The sequence below is a fragment of the Stegostoma tigrinum genome, unplaced genomic scaffold (assembly GCF_030684315.1).
Source record: "Stegostoma tigrinum isolate sSteTig4 unplaced genomic scaffold, sSteTig4.hap1 scaffold_111, whole genome shotgun sequence".
Classification (NCBI taxonomy): Eukaryota; Metazoa; Chordata; class Chondrichthyes; order Orectolobiformes; family Stegostomatidae; genus Stegostoma; species Stegostoma tigrinum.
Genome location: NW_026728062.1, coordinates 244,783 through 260,107, shown reverse-complemented (window position 1 = coordinate 260,107; position 15,325 = coordinate 244,783). Strand labels below are relative to the sequence as shown.

The 15,325-nt window shown below is 49.0% G+C and overlaps 1 protein-coding gene across 1 annotated transcript in view; it reads right to left on the bottom strand.

Moving 5' to 3' along the window:
• Positions 1 to 15,325, bottom strand: part of LOC132207615 (complement C4-like) — a 201,613-nt gene that overhangs the window by 505 nt on the left and 185,783 nt on the right. The gene's annotated exons all lie outside the window — the stretch shown is intronic.

The following is a 15,325-nucleotide window of genomic DNA, read 5'->3' as shown; positions in this document are numbered from 1 at the left end:
ATCGGGCACCAGCTGAGAAAGAGGAGGAGTTGGAAGCAGTGACGAGGTAACCATTGCAGCTTTTTTGTTGCCAGACTTTCTGTGATCCACTCGACCAACTGTAATACAGGTAAATGTAAGCTCAAATTCCACTAACAAGGCTGAACCTTCCCTCTCCTTGGCTGTTGACTACCACTGCACCACTTGTCTACAAACAACAGTAAATGCCATCACAATATCGATATTTCAAAACAATAATGTTGAACAATCTATGCCATAATGCATGCAAATATCAACTGCCCTCATTTATTTCCTTCATACCAGTATTACAGGTGCCTTTTTCTTGCTTAATGCTCCCACAGAGTGCGATCCCTGTGACTGTGGCACTGCAGGTGAAAGCTGATGATTTTTATTGTGTTTATCCTGAGTAACTCTCGCTCCAGAAGGGCCCACCCAGGACTGTACCACAACAGCAAGGTGTGGCAGAAATCAGGGCTGGCTGGCTGACCAGCAATGTTAGCAAGGGCACTAACAAGGCAAAGGATTGGCAATAAGGGAAGGGCACTTGCAGACAGGTGGTTCATGACCCATTGCATCACTGCCACTTCTTGCTGTGACTGTCACCCCCACCACCCAGCCCTGGGCAGCAGTGCTGGAAATGCACTGCACTTTGAGCACTGGAATTGCTGGGCATGATGACATGAGTCTGACCTTGCAGCCATTTCATTGGCTTCTGCTTTTTCTGGAGCAGAGATACCAGTCATGACTCAATCTGTAACTGTTTTTATCAGGTTGGCCACAACTCAGTGCTGGAGTGGATGGGTTCCAAACACTGCGCCAGATTGAAGCCAGAGTCTTTCATGCTCCGTGACATTAATGGCAGGCTTTCTAACCTGCCAATGCACCAATCCTTCTTCTGTCGGCCACCCCATCCCCATTGCAGTTCTCATCTGAATCCCCTGTAGCTGAAATGGAGTGTGACTTCATCCTCTGGTGAACTGGCTCCAATTCCTTGAGACCTCACTGCAGGTCACTCATGCTCAGTGTCCGAAATGAGGAATAACTGGTTGAGGGACAGAGTGGTTGAGGAAAGAAATTCCAGTGTTAGTACCTTGGCAGCTCACAGCAATGCCACCTGTGAGCTAACTACAACTGGAAATGTTCAGGAATGAGTCAGTGTAAGACTGTAGATAGCTCTGAAAACTAGGAGACTGGAGGGGATTACAGAGATTAGGGGAGGGATTCAAGACCGTGGAGGGATTTGAAACCGAAACTAGAGTTTATTAATTAATATTAAAATTGAGGATTTGCTGAACTTGGATTTGATGCAGGTCAAGGGGCACAGGATGTGCTATGAACGGTTAACACAAACAGCAGAAGACCCTGATTTTATCGAGAATAGAAAGCGGGAGGTGCGCAGGGTGCATTGGAATAATTAAGTGCAAAGGGACCAATAGCAAGAAAGTCTGTTTCAGCAACAAATAAACTGGGATTGGAACAAAGTAAGATGTTACAACAGCATTCGTTTGATCGTTCTTTGTGAAAGGGGTGGGGAGCGGTTGTGAGGAAAGAAGGGGTGAGGGCAGGACATTTCCATAATTCTTCTTTCTTTGAATTAGAGTTTCTTTATTTAGTTTTACTGTCTTCTGTCCCTGTAGAGTGCACTGGGTTAATGGCAGGAAATGTACAAGGAGAAGTCCCCTCAGTGACAGCCAACTGTGTGAGAGCTATTAAAAGAGGAATTACTAAATAATGGTTACTAAATCTGGAGAACCATGATTTTGTTTACTAATGAGATTTATCAGCTCTGGTTTCTTTCAGTTGACAGCAAGAGGTTTGTTGATGAATCTCTAACATTCACAGCTGTGACTTTCAACCAACTTTCCACAAGGTGGGGGGGGGGGGGGGTGGTGGGGTTCGTGAATGGAAGGAGCTGCCAACAGATGTGGTCGAGGCAGATAAAATTGCTGTATTTAAAAGACATTTGGACAGGTACACAATTAGGAAAGGTTTAGACGGATACCAAACACAGGCAAATGGGACCGGTTAAGTTTGGGACACCTAATCAGTACAGATGATTGGGACTGAAGGTCCTGATTCTGTGCTGTATGACTCTATGAATCTATGACTGAAGAGCTAACTAGTTGTGTGCATGAGGGGAATGCATTTGATACAGTCTACTTGGGCATCAGCAAAGCTTTTGACAAGATCCCCCATTTGAAGACTGTTAGAACAGGAAACAGTCCATGGGATCCGAGGACACATGTGCACAGGAAATCATAACTCATGTAATTTGATTGAGTTTTTTAAAGTAGTAATCAAGAGCATTGATTAAGGCAGAAAGATGGACGCATACGGGCTTCAGTAAGGCGTTCAAGAAGGTTCCTCACGGTAGTCCAAGAGGGAAGTTAAATCACACGGAGCACAGGGAGAGCTAGCCAAGGAACATAGAACATTACAGCACAGTACAGGCCCTTCAGCCCTCGATCTTGTGCCGACCTGTCATGCCGATCTCAAGCCCATCTAACCTGCACTATTCCATGTACGCCCATATGCTTATCCAATGGCGACTTAAATGTACCTAAAGTTGGCAAATCTACGACTGTTGCAGGCAAAGCGTTCCATTCCCTTACTACTCTCTGAGTAAAGAAACTACCTCTGACATCTGTCCTATATCTTTCACCCCTCAATTTAAAGCTATGCCCCCTCGTGTTCGCCGTCACCATCCGAGGAAAAAGGCTCTCCCTATCCACCCTATCTAACCCTCTGATTATTTTATATGTCTCAATTAAGTCACCTCTCAACCTTCTTCTCTCTAATGAAAACAGCCTCAAGTCCCTCAGCCATTCATTCTAAGGCCTTCCCTCTATACCAGGCAACATCCCAGTAAATCTCCTCTGCACCATTTTCAAAGCTTCCACATCCTTCTTATAATGCGGTGACCAGAACTGTACACAATACTCCAAGTGCGGCCGCACCAGAGTTTTGTACAGCTTCACCATAACCTCTTAGTTCCGGAACTCGATCCCTCTATTACTCAAAGCTAAAACACTGTATGCCTTCTTAACAGCCCTGTCACCCTGGGTGGCAACTTTCAAGGATCTGTGTTCATGGACACCAAGATCTCTCTGCTCATCTATACTACTAAGCATCTTACCATTAGCCCTGTACTTTGCCTTCTGGTTACTCCTACCAAAGTGCATCACCTCACACTTGTCTGCATTAAACTCCATTTGCCACCTCTCAGACCAGCTCTGCAGCTGATCTATGTCCCTCTGCAACCAATCCTTTGTCACTATCCACAACTCCACCGATCTTCGTGTCACCTGCAAATTTACTAACCCATCCTTCTACGCCCTCATCCAGGTCATTTATAAAAATGACAAACAGCAGCGGACCCAATACCCACCCTTGCGGTACACCACCAGTAACTGGTCTCCAGGATGAACGTTTCCCATCAACTACCACCCTCTGTCTTCTTTCAGCAAGCTAATTTCCGATCCAAACTGCTATATCTCCCACAATTCCATTCCTCTGCATTTTGTACAATAGTCTGTTATGGGGAACCTTATCGAACGCCTTGCTGAAATCCATATACTCCACATCAACCGGTTTACTCTCATCCACCTGTTTGGTCACCTTCTCAAAGAACTCAATAAGGTTTGTGAAGCACGACCTTCCCTTCACAAAACCGTGCTGACTATCCCGAATCAATTTATTCTTTTCTAGATGATTGTAAATCCTATCCCATATAACCTTTTCCAACACTTTACCAACAACTGAGGTAAGGCTCACTGGCCGATAATTACCAGGGTTGTCTCTACTCCCCTTCTTGAACAGGGGAACCACAATTGCTATCCTCCAGTCATCTGGCACTATTCCTGTAGACAATGATGAGTTAAAGATCAATGCCAAAGGCTCGGCAATCTCCTCCCTGGATTCTCAGAGGATCCGAGGATAAATCCCATCCGGCCCAGGGGACATAGCTATCTTCACCCTCTGTAGGATTTCAAAAACCTCTTCCTTGTGAACCTCAATCCCACTTAGTCCAGTAGCCTGTATCTCTGTATTCTCCTCGACAACATTGTGGTTTTCAAGAGTGAATACTGTTGAAAAATATTCATTTAGCGCTTCCCCTATCTCATCTGACTCCACACACCACTTACCACTACTATCCTTGATTGGGCCTCATCTTACTTTTGTCATTCTTTTATTCCTTAAATACCGAGAGAAAGCCTGAGGGTTTACCCTGATCCTATCCACCAACAACTTCTCATGTCTCCTCCTGGATCTTCTGAGCTCTCTCTTTCGGTCTTTCCTGGCTACCTTGTAACCCTCAATCACCCTAACTGAGCTTTCACATCTGAAAGTAACAGAAGCCTTCTGCCTCCTCTTGACCAGAGATTCCACTTCCTTCGTAAACCACGGCTCCCGCACCCTACAGCTTACTCCTTGCCTGACAGGTACATACTTATCTAGGACACACAGGAGCTTTTCCCTGAATAAGCTCCACATTTCTATTGTGCCCATCGACTGCAGTTTCCTTCCCCATCCTATGCTCCCTAAATCTTGCATAATCTCTTCGTAATTGCCTTTCCGCCAGCTATAACTCTTGCCCTGTGGTGTACACCTATCCCTTTCCATCACTGACGTAAACATAACAGAATTGTGATCGCTATCACCAAGGTGATCAACGACTTTGAAATCTAACACCTGGCCAGGATCATCACCCAGTACTGATGTGGTCACTGCACCCCAATTCCATCAGTCAATACATCCCATTTCACTCAGTCACTGCATCCCACTTCCCTCAGTCACTGCATCCCATTTCACTCAGTCACTGCATCCTGTTTCTCACTGAGGCTGCATTCAATTTCCGTCAATCACTGCATCCCATTTCCGTCAGTCAAGGCATCCCATTTCCCATAGTCACTGCATCCCATTTCCCTCAGTCACTGCATCCCATGTCCCTCAGTCACTGCATCCCATGTCCCTCAGTCACTGCATCCCATTTCACTCAATCACTGCATCCCATGTCCCTCAGTCACTGCGTCCCATGTCCCTCAGTCACTGCGTCCCATGTCCCTCAGTCACTGCGTCCCATGTCCCTCAGTCACTGCGTCCCATGTCCCTCAGTCACTGCGTCCCATGTCCCTCAGTCACTGCGTCCCATGTCCCTCAGTCACTGCGTCCCATGTCCCTCAGTCACTGCGTCCCATGTCCCTCAGTCACTGCGTCCCATGTCCCTCAGTCACTGCATCTCATTTCACTCAGTCACTGCATCTCATTTCACTCAGCCACTGCATCCCATTTCACTCAGCCACTGCATCCCATTTCACTCAGCCACTGCATCACAGTTCACTCAGCGACTGAATCACAGTTCACTCAGTGACTGAATCACAGGACACTCAGTGAGTGCATCATATTTCACTCAGTGACGGAATCACATTTCACTCAGTGACTGAATCACATTTCACTGAGACACTGCGTCCCATTTCACGCAGTCACTGCATCCATTTCCATCAGTCACTCCATCCCATTACCCTCAGTCACTGCATCCCATTACCCTCAGTCGCAGCATCCCATTTCCCACAGACACTGCATTTCCTTTCCCTTCGTCACTGCATCCCATTTCCCTCAGTCACTGCATCCCATTGCCCTCAGTCACTGCATCCGTTTGTCCTCAGTCACTGCATCCCATTTCACTCAGTCACTGCATCCCATTTCACTCAGTCACTGCATCCCATTTCCCTCAGTCACTGCATCCCATTTCCCTCAGTCACTGCATCCCATTTCCCTCAGTCACTGCATCCCATTTCCCTCAGTCACTGCATCCCATTTCCCTCAGTCACTGCATCCCATTTCCCTCAGTCACTGCATCCCATTTCCCTCAGTCACTGCATCCCATTTCCCTCAGTCACTGCATCCCATTTCCCTCAGTCACTGCATCCCATTTCCCTCAGTCACTGCATCCCATTGCCCTCAGTCACTGCATCCCATTGCCCTCAGTCACTGCATCCCATTGCCCTCGGTCACTGCATCCCATTGCCCTCAGTCACTGCATCCCATTTCACTCAGTCACTGCATCCCATTTCACTCAGTCACTACATCCCATTAACTTCAGTCGCAGGATCCCATTTCAAACAGACACTGCATGCCATTTCCGTCAGTCACTGCATCCCATTGCCCTCAGTCACTGCATCCCATTTCGCTCAGTCACTGCATCCCATTGTCCTCAGTCACTGCATCCCATTGTCCTCAGTCACTGCATCCCATTGTCCTCAGTCACTGCATCCCATTGTCCTCAGTCACTGCATCCCATTGTCCTCAGTCACTGCATCCCATTGTCCTCAGTCACTGCATCCCATTACCCTCAGTCACTGCATCCCATTACCCTCAGTCACTGCATCCCATTAACTTCAGTCGCAGGATCCCATTAACGTCAGTCACTGCATCCCATTTCCGTCAGTCACTGCATCCCATTTCCGTCAGTCACTGCATCCCATTTCCCTCAGTCACTGCATCCCACTTCCCTCAGTCACTGCATCCCACTTCCCTCAGTCACTGCATCCCACTTCCCTCAGTCACTGCATCCCACTTCCCTCAGTCACTGCATCCCATTTCACTCAGTCACTGCATCCCATTTCACTCAGTCACTGCATCCCATTTCACTCAGTCACTGCATCCCATTTCACTCAGCCACTGCATCCCAGTTCACATAGCCACCGCATCCCACTTCACACAGTCACCGGATCCCAGTTCACACAGTCACCGCATCCCATTTCCGTCAGTCACTGCATCCCAGTTCCATCAATCACTGTATCCGATTTCTATCAGTCACTACGCGCATTTCACTCAGTCACTGCATCTCATTTCACTCATTCACTGCATCCCATTTCACGCAGTCAGTGCATCCCAAGCCGGCTCGGGCACTGCATCCCTATTAACTCAGTCACTCCTTCCCAGTAGCTCCGTCACTGCATCCCATTCCACTCAGTCACTGCATCCCATTCCAATCAGTCACTGCATCCCATTCCACTCAGTCACTGCATCCCATTCCACTCAGTCACTGCATCCCATTCCACTCAGTCACTGCATCCCATTCCACTCAGTCACTGCATCCCATTTCCCTCAGTCACTGCATCTCCTTTCCACAGTCACGGCAATTCAATTTCACTCAGTCACTGCGTCCCATTTCCCACTGTCACTGCGTCCCATTTCCCACTGTCACTGCGTCCCATTTCCCACTGTCACTGCGTCCCATTTCCCACTGTCACTGCGTCCCATTTCCCACTGTCACTGCGTCCCATTTCCCACTGTCACTGCGTCCCATTTCCCACTGTCACTGCGTCCCATTTCCCACAGACACTGCATTTCCTTTCCCTAAGTCGCTGCATCTCATTTCCACCAGTCACTGCATCCCATTTCACTCAGCCACTGCATCCCATTTCACTCAGCCACCGCATCCCAGTTCACATAGTCACCGCATCCCATTTCACTCAGTCACTGCATCCCATTTCGCTAGAACACTGCATCCCATTTCCGTCAGTCACTCCATCCCATTTCCCTCAGTCGCAGCATCCTATATCCCACAGACACTGCATTTCCTTTCCTTAAGACACTGCATCCCATTTCCGTCAGTCACTGCATCCCATTTCCGTCAGTCACTGCATCCCATTTCCCACTGTCACTGCATCCCATTTCCCACTGTCACTGCATCCCATTTCCCACTGTCACTGCATCCCATTTCCCTCAGTCACTGCATCTCCTTTCCACAGTCACGGCAATTACATTTCACTCAGTCACTGCGTCCCATTTCACTCAGTCACTGCATCCATTTCCGTCAGTCAGCACATCCCAGTTCACAAAGTCACCGCATCCCAGTTCCGTCAGTCACCGCATCCCAGTTCCATCAGTCACTGCATCCGATTTCTATCAGTCACTGCGCGCATTTCACTCAGTCACTGCATCTCATTTCACTCAGTCACTGCATCCCATTTCACGCAGTCACTGCATCCCATTTCACGCAGTCACTGCATTCCATTTCACTCAGTCAGCGCGTCACATTTCACTCAGGCACTGTATCCCATTTCCCTAAGTCACTGCACCCCAAGCCCGCTCAGGCACTGCATCCCTATTAACTCAGTCACTCTTTCCCAGTACCTCCGTCACTGCATCCCATTTCTCTCAGTCACTGCTTCCATTTCCATCAGTCACTGCAACCCATTACCCTCAGTCACTGCATCCCATTACCCTCAGTCCCAGCATCCCATTTCCCACAGACACTGGGTTTCATTTCCCTAAGTCGCTGCATCTCATTTCCACCAGTCACTGCATCCCATTTCACTCAGTCACTGCATCCCATTTCACTCAGTCACTGCATCCCATTTCACTCAGTCGCTGCATCCCATTTCACTCAGTCGCTGCATCCCATTTCACTCAGTCGCTGCATCCCATTTCCATCAGTCGCTGCATCCCATTTCCATCAGTCGCTGCATCCCATTTCCCAATGTCACTGCATCCCATTTCCCTCAGTCACTGCATCCCATTTCCCTCAGTCACTGCATCCCATTTCCCTCAGTCACTGCATCCCATTGTCCTCAGTCACTGCATCCCATTGTCCTCAGTCACTGCATCCCATTGTCCTCAGTCACTGCATCCCATTTCACTCAGTCACTGCATCCCATTTCACTCAGTCACTGCATCCATTACCCTCAGTCACTGCATCCCATTACCCTCAGTCACTGCATCCCATTACCCTCAGTCACTGCATCCCATTACCCTCAGTCGCAGCATCCCATTTTCCACAGACACTGCATTTCCTTTCCCTTAGTCACTGCATCTCATTTCCACCAGTCACTGCATCCCATTTCACTCCCCACTGCATCCCATTTCACTCCCCACTGCATCCCATTTCACTCCCCACTGCATCCCATTTCACTCCCCACTGCATCCCATTTCACTCCCCACTGCATCCCATTTCACACAGCCACTGCATCCCATTACCCTCAGTCACTGCATCCCATTACCCTCAGTCACTGCATCCCATTTCACAGAGTCACTGCATCCCATTTCCCTCAGTCACTGCATCCCATTTCCGTCAGTCACTGCATCCCATTTCCCACTGTCACTGCATCCCATTCCACTCAGTCACTGCATCCCATTCCACTCAGTCACTGCATCCCATTTCCCTCAGTCACTGCATCTCCTTTCCACAGTCACGGCAATTCAATTTCACTCAGTCACTGCGTCCCATTTCCCACTGTCACTGCGTCCCATTTCCCACTGTCACTGCGTCCCATTTCCCACTGTCACTGCGTCCCATTTCCCACTGTCACTGCGTCCCATTTCCCACTGTCACTGCGTCCCATTTCCCACTGTCACTGCGTCCCATTTCCCACTGTCACTGCGTCCCATTTCCCACTGTCACTGCATCCCATTTCCCACAGACACTGCATTTCCTTTCCCTAAGTCGCTGCATCTCATTTCCACCAGTCACTGCATCCCATTTCACTCAGCCACTGCATCCCATTTCACTCAGCCACCGCATCCCAGTTCACATAGTCACCGCATCCCATTTCACTCAGTCACTGCATCCCATTTCGCTAGAACACTGCATCCCATTTCCGTCAGTCACTCCATCCCATTTCCCTCAGTCGCAGCATCCTATATCCCACAGACACTGCATTTCCTTTCCTTAAGACACTGCATCCCATTTCCGTCAGTCACTGCATCCCATTTCCGTCAGTCACTGCATCCCATTTCCGTCAGTCACTGCATCCCATTTCCCACTGTCACTGCATCCCATTTCCCACTGTCACTGCATCCCATTTCCCACTGTCACTGCATCCCATTTCCCACTGTCACTGCATCCCATTTCCCAGTCACTGCATCCCATTTCCCTCAGTCACTGCATCTCCTTTCCACAGTCACGGCAATTACATTTCACTCAGTCACTGCGTCCCATTTCACTCAGTCACTGCATCCATTTCCGTCAGTCAGCACATCCCAGTTCACAAAGTCACCGCATCCCAGTTCCGTCAGTCACCGCATCCCAGTTCCATCAGTCACTGCATCCGATTTCTATCAGTCACTGCGCGCATTTCACTCAGTCACTGCATCTCATTTCACTCAGTCACTGCATCCCATTTCACGCAGTCACTGCATTCCATTTCACTCAGTCAGCGCGTCACATTTCACTCAGGCACTGTATCCCATTTCCCTAAGTCACTGCACCCCAAGCCCGCTCAGGCACTGCATCCCTATTAACTCAGTCACTCTTTCCCAGTACCTCCGTCACTGCATCCCATTTCTCTCAGTCACTGCTTCCATTTCCATCAGTCACTGCAACCCATTACCCTCAGTCACTGCATCCCATTACCCTCAGTCCCAGCATCCCATTTCCCACAGACACTGGGTTTCATTTCCCTAAGTCGCTGCATCTCATTTCCACCAGTCACTGCATCCCATTTCACTCAGTCACTGCATCCCATTTCACTCAGTCACTGCATCCCATTTCACTCAGTCACTGCATCCCATTTCACTCAGTCGCTGCATCCCATTTCACTCAGTCGCTGCATCCCATTTCCATCAGTCGCTGCATCCCATTTCCCTCAGTCACTGCATCCCATTTCCCTCAGTCACTGCATCCCATTTCCCTCAGTCACTGCATCCCATTTCCCTCAGTCACTGCATCCCATTGTCCTCAGTCACTGCATCCCATTGTCCTCAGTCACTGCATCCCATTGTCCTCAGTCACTGCATCCCATTTCACTCAGTCACTGCATCCCATTTCACTCAGTCACTGCATCCATTACCCTCAGTCACTGCATCCCATTACCCTCAGTCACTGCATCCCATTACCCTCAGTCACTGCATCCCATTACCCTCAGTCGCAGCATCCCATTTTCCACAGACACTGCATTTCCTTTCCCTTAGTCACTGCATCTCATTTCCACCAGTCACTGCATCCCATTTCACTCCCCACTGCATCCCATTTCACTCCCCACTGCATCCCATTTCACTCCCCACTGCATCCCATTTCACACAGCCACTGCATCCCATTACCCTCAGTCACTGCATCCCATTACCCTCAGTCACTGCATCCCATTTCACAGAGTCACTGCATCCCATTTCCCTCAGTCACTGCATCCCATTTCCCTCAGTCACTGCATCCCATTTCCCTCAGTCACTGCATCCCATTTCCCACAGTGACTGCATCCCATTGCCCTCAGTCACTGCATCCCATTGCCCTCAGTCACTGCATCCCATTGCCCTCAGTCACTGCATCCCATTGCCCTCAGTCACTGCATCCCATTTCCCTCAGTCACTGCATCCCATTTCCCACAGTGACTGCATCCCATTGCCCTCAGTCACTGCATCCCATTGCCCTCAGTCACTGCATCCCATTGCCCTCAGTCACTGCATCCCATTGCCCTCAGTCACTGCATCCCATTGCCCTCAGTCACTGCATCCCATTGCCCTCAGTCACTGCATCCCATTGCCCTCAGTCACTGCATCCCATTTCCCTCAGTGAGTGCATCCCATTTCCCTCAGTCACTGCATCCCATTTCCATCAGTCACTGCATCCCATTTCCATCAGTCACTGCATCCCATTTCCATCAGTCACTGCATCTCATTTCACTCAGTCACTGCATCCCATTTCACTCAGTCACTGCATCCATTTCCACTCAGTCACTGCATCCCATTTCACTCAATCAGTGCATCCCATTTCCATCAGTCACTGCATCCCATTTCCCACTGTCACTGCATCTCATTTCAAAGTCACAGCATCCCATTTCCCTCAGTCACTGCATCCCATTTCCATCAGTCACTGCATCTCCTTTCCACAGTCACGGCAATTACATTTCACTCAGTCACTGCGTCCCGTTTCACTCAGTCACTGCATCGCATTTCCATCAGTCACTGCATCCCATTTCCCTCAGTCACTGCATCCCATTTCCCTCAGTCACAGCATCCCACTTCCCTCAGTCACAGCATCCCACTTCCCTCAGTCACAGCATCCCACTTCCCTCAGTCACAGCATCCCATTTCCCACAGTCACTGCATCCCATTTCCCACAGTCACTGCATCCCATTTCCCACAGTCACTGCATCCCATTTCCCACAGTCACTGCATCCCATTTCCCTCAGTCACTGCATCCCATTGCCCTCAGTCACTGCATCCCATTGCCCTCAGTCACTGCATCCCATTGCCCTCAGTCACTGCAACCCATTTCCCACAGTGACTGCATCCTATTGTCCACAGTGAGTGCATCCCATTTCCCTCAGTCACTGCATCCCATTTCCCTCAGTCACTGCATCTCATTTCCCTCAGTCACTGCATCTCATTTCCCTCAGTCACTGCATCCCATTTCCCTCAGTCACAGCATCCCACTTCCCTCAGTCACAGCATCCCACTTCCCTCAGTCACAGCATCCCACTTCCCTCAGTCAATGCATCCCATTTCACTCAGACACTGCATCCCATTTCACTCAGTCACTGCATCCCATTTCGCTAGAACACTGCATCCCATTTCCGTCAGTCACTCCATCCCATTACCCTCAGTCACTGCATCCCATTACCCTCAGTCGTGTGCATCCCATTTCCCACAGGCACTGCATTTCCTTTCCCTTAGTCACTGCATCTCATTTCCACCAGTCACTGCATCCCATTTCACTCAGCCACTGCATCCCATTTCACTCAGCCACTGCATCCCAGTTCACATAGTCACCGCATCCCAGTTCACACAGTCAGCACATCCAAGTTCACAAAGTCACCGCATCCCAGTTCGGTCAGTCACCGCATCCCATTTCACTCAGTCACTGCATCCATTTCCACTCAGTCACTGCATCCCATTTCACTCAATCAGTGCATCCCATTTCCATCAGTCACTGCATCCCATTTCCCACTGTCACTGCATCTCATTTCAAAGTCACAGCATCCCATTTCCCTCAGTCACTGCATCCCATTTCCATCAGTCACAGCATCCCATTTCCTCAGTCACTGCATCTCCTTTCCACAGTCACGGCAATTACATTTCACTCAGTCACTGCGTCCCGTTTCACTCAGTCACTGCATCGCATTTCACTCAGTCACTGCATCGCATTTCACTCAGTCACTGCATCGCATTTCACTCAGTCACTGCATCGCATTTCACTCAGTCACTGCATCCCATTTCACTCAGTCACTGCATCCCATTTCACTCAGTCACTGCATCCCATTTCACTCAGTCACTGCATCCCATTCCACTCAGTCACTGCGTCACATTTCCATCAGTCATTGCGTCCCATTTCCATCAGTCATTGCGTCCCATTTCCCTCAGTCATTGCATCCCATTGCCCTCAGTCATTGCATCCCATTGCCCTCAGTCATTGCATCCCATTGCCCTCAGTCACTGCATCCCATTGCCCTCAGTCACTGCATCCCATTGCCCTCAGTCACTGCATCCCATTGCCCTCAGTCACTGCATCCCATTTCCGTCAGTCACTGCATCCCATTTCACTCAGTCACAGCATCCCATTTCCATCAGTCACTGGTTCCCGTGTCTCACAGACGCTGCATTCAATTTCCGACACTCAATGTATCCCATTTCCCATAGACACAGCATCTCCTTTCCCACAGTCTCTGCATCGCATTTCCATCAGTCATTGCATCCTACTTCCCAAAAATAGTGCATCCCATTTCGCTCAGTCACTGCATCTCATTTCACTCGGTCACTGCATCCCATTTTCTTCAGTCACTGCATCTCATTTCCGTCAGTTACTGCATCATATTTCCATCAAACAATGCATCTCATTTCACTCAGCGACTGCAGCTCATGTCACTCTGTCACTGCATCCAATTTCCATCAGTCAGTGCATCTCATTTCACTCATTCACTGCATCCCATTTCACTCAGTCACTGCATCGCATTTCACTCAGTCACTGCATCGCATTTCACTCAGTCACTGCATCCCATTTCACTCAGTCACTGCATCCCATTTCACTCAGTCACTGCATCCCATGTCCCTCAGTCACTGCATCCCATGTCCCTCAGTCACTGCATCCCATGTCCCTCAGTCACTGCATCCCATGTCCCTCAGTCACTGCATCCCATGTCCCTCAGTCACTGCATCCCATGTCCCTCAGTCACTGCATCCCATTTCCATCAGTCACTGCATCCCATTTCCATCAGTCACTGCAACCCATTACCATCAGTCACTGCATACCATTTCCATCAGTCACTGCATACCATTTCCATCAGTCACTGCATACCATTTCCATCAGTCACTGCATACCATTTCCATCAGTCACTGCATACCATTTCCATCAGTCACTGCATCCTATTTCACTCAGTGACTGCATCCTATTTCACTCAGTGACTGCATCACAGTTCACTCAGTGACTGCATCACAGTTCACTCAGTGACTGCATCACAGTTCACTCAGTGACTGCATCACAGTTCACTCAGTGACTGCATCACAGTTCACTCAGTGACTGAATCACAGTTCACTCAGTGACTGAATCACAGTTCACTCAGTGACTGAATCACAGTTCACTCAGTGACTGAATCACAGTTCACTCAGTGACTGAATCACAGTTCACTCAGTGACTGAATCACAGTTCACTCAGTGACTGAATCACAGTTCACTCAGTGACTGAATCACAGTTCACTCAGTGACTGAATCACAGTTCACTCAGTGACTGAATCACAGTTCACTCAGTGACGGAATCACAGTTCACTCAGTGACGGAATCACAGTTCACTCAGTGACGGAATCACATTTCACTCAGTGACGGAATCACATTTCACTCAGTGACGGAATCACATTTCACTCAGTGACGGAATCACATTTCACTCAGTGACGGAATCACATTTCACTCAGTGACTGAGTCACATTTCACTCAGTGACTGAGTCACATTTCACTCAGTCACTGCATCCCATGTCCCTCAGTCACTGCATCCCATTTCACTCAGTCACTGCATCACATTTCACTCAGTCACTGCATCCCATTTCACTCAGTCACTGCATCCCATTTCACTCAGTCACTGCATCCCATTTCACTCAGTCACTGCATCCCATTTCACTCAGTCACTGGTTCCCGTGTCTCACAGACGCTGCATTCAATTTCCGACACTCACTGTATCCCATTTCCCATAGACACAGCATCTCCTTTCCCACAGTCTCTGCATCTCATTTCAATCAGTGATTGCATCCTACCTCCCAAAAATAGTGCATCCCATTTCGCTCAGTCACTGCATCTCATTTCACTCGGTCACTGCATCCCATTTCACTCAGTCACTGCATCCCATTTCACTCAGTCACTGCATCCCATTTCACTCAGTCACTGCATCCCATTTCACTCA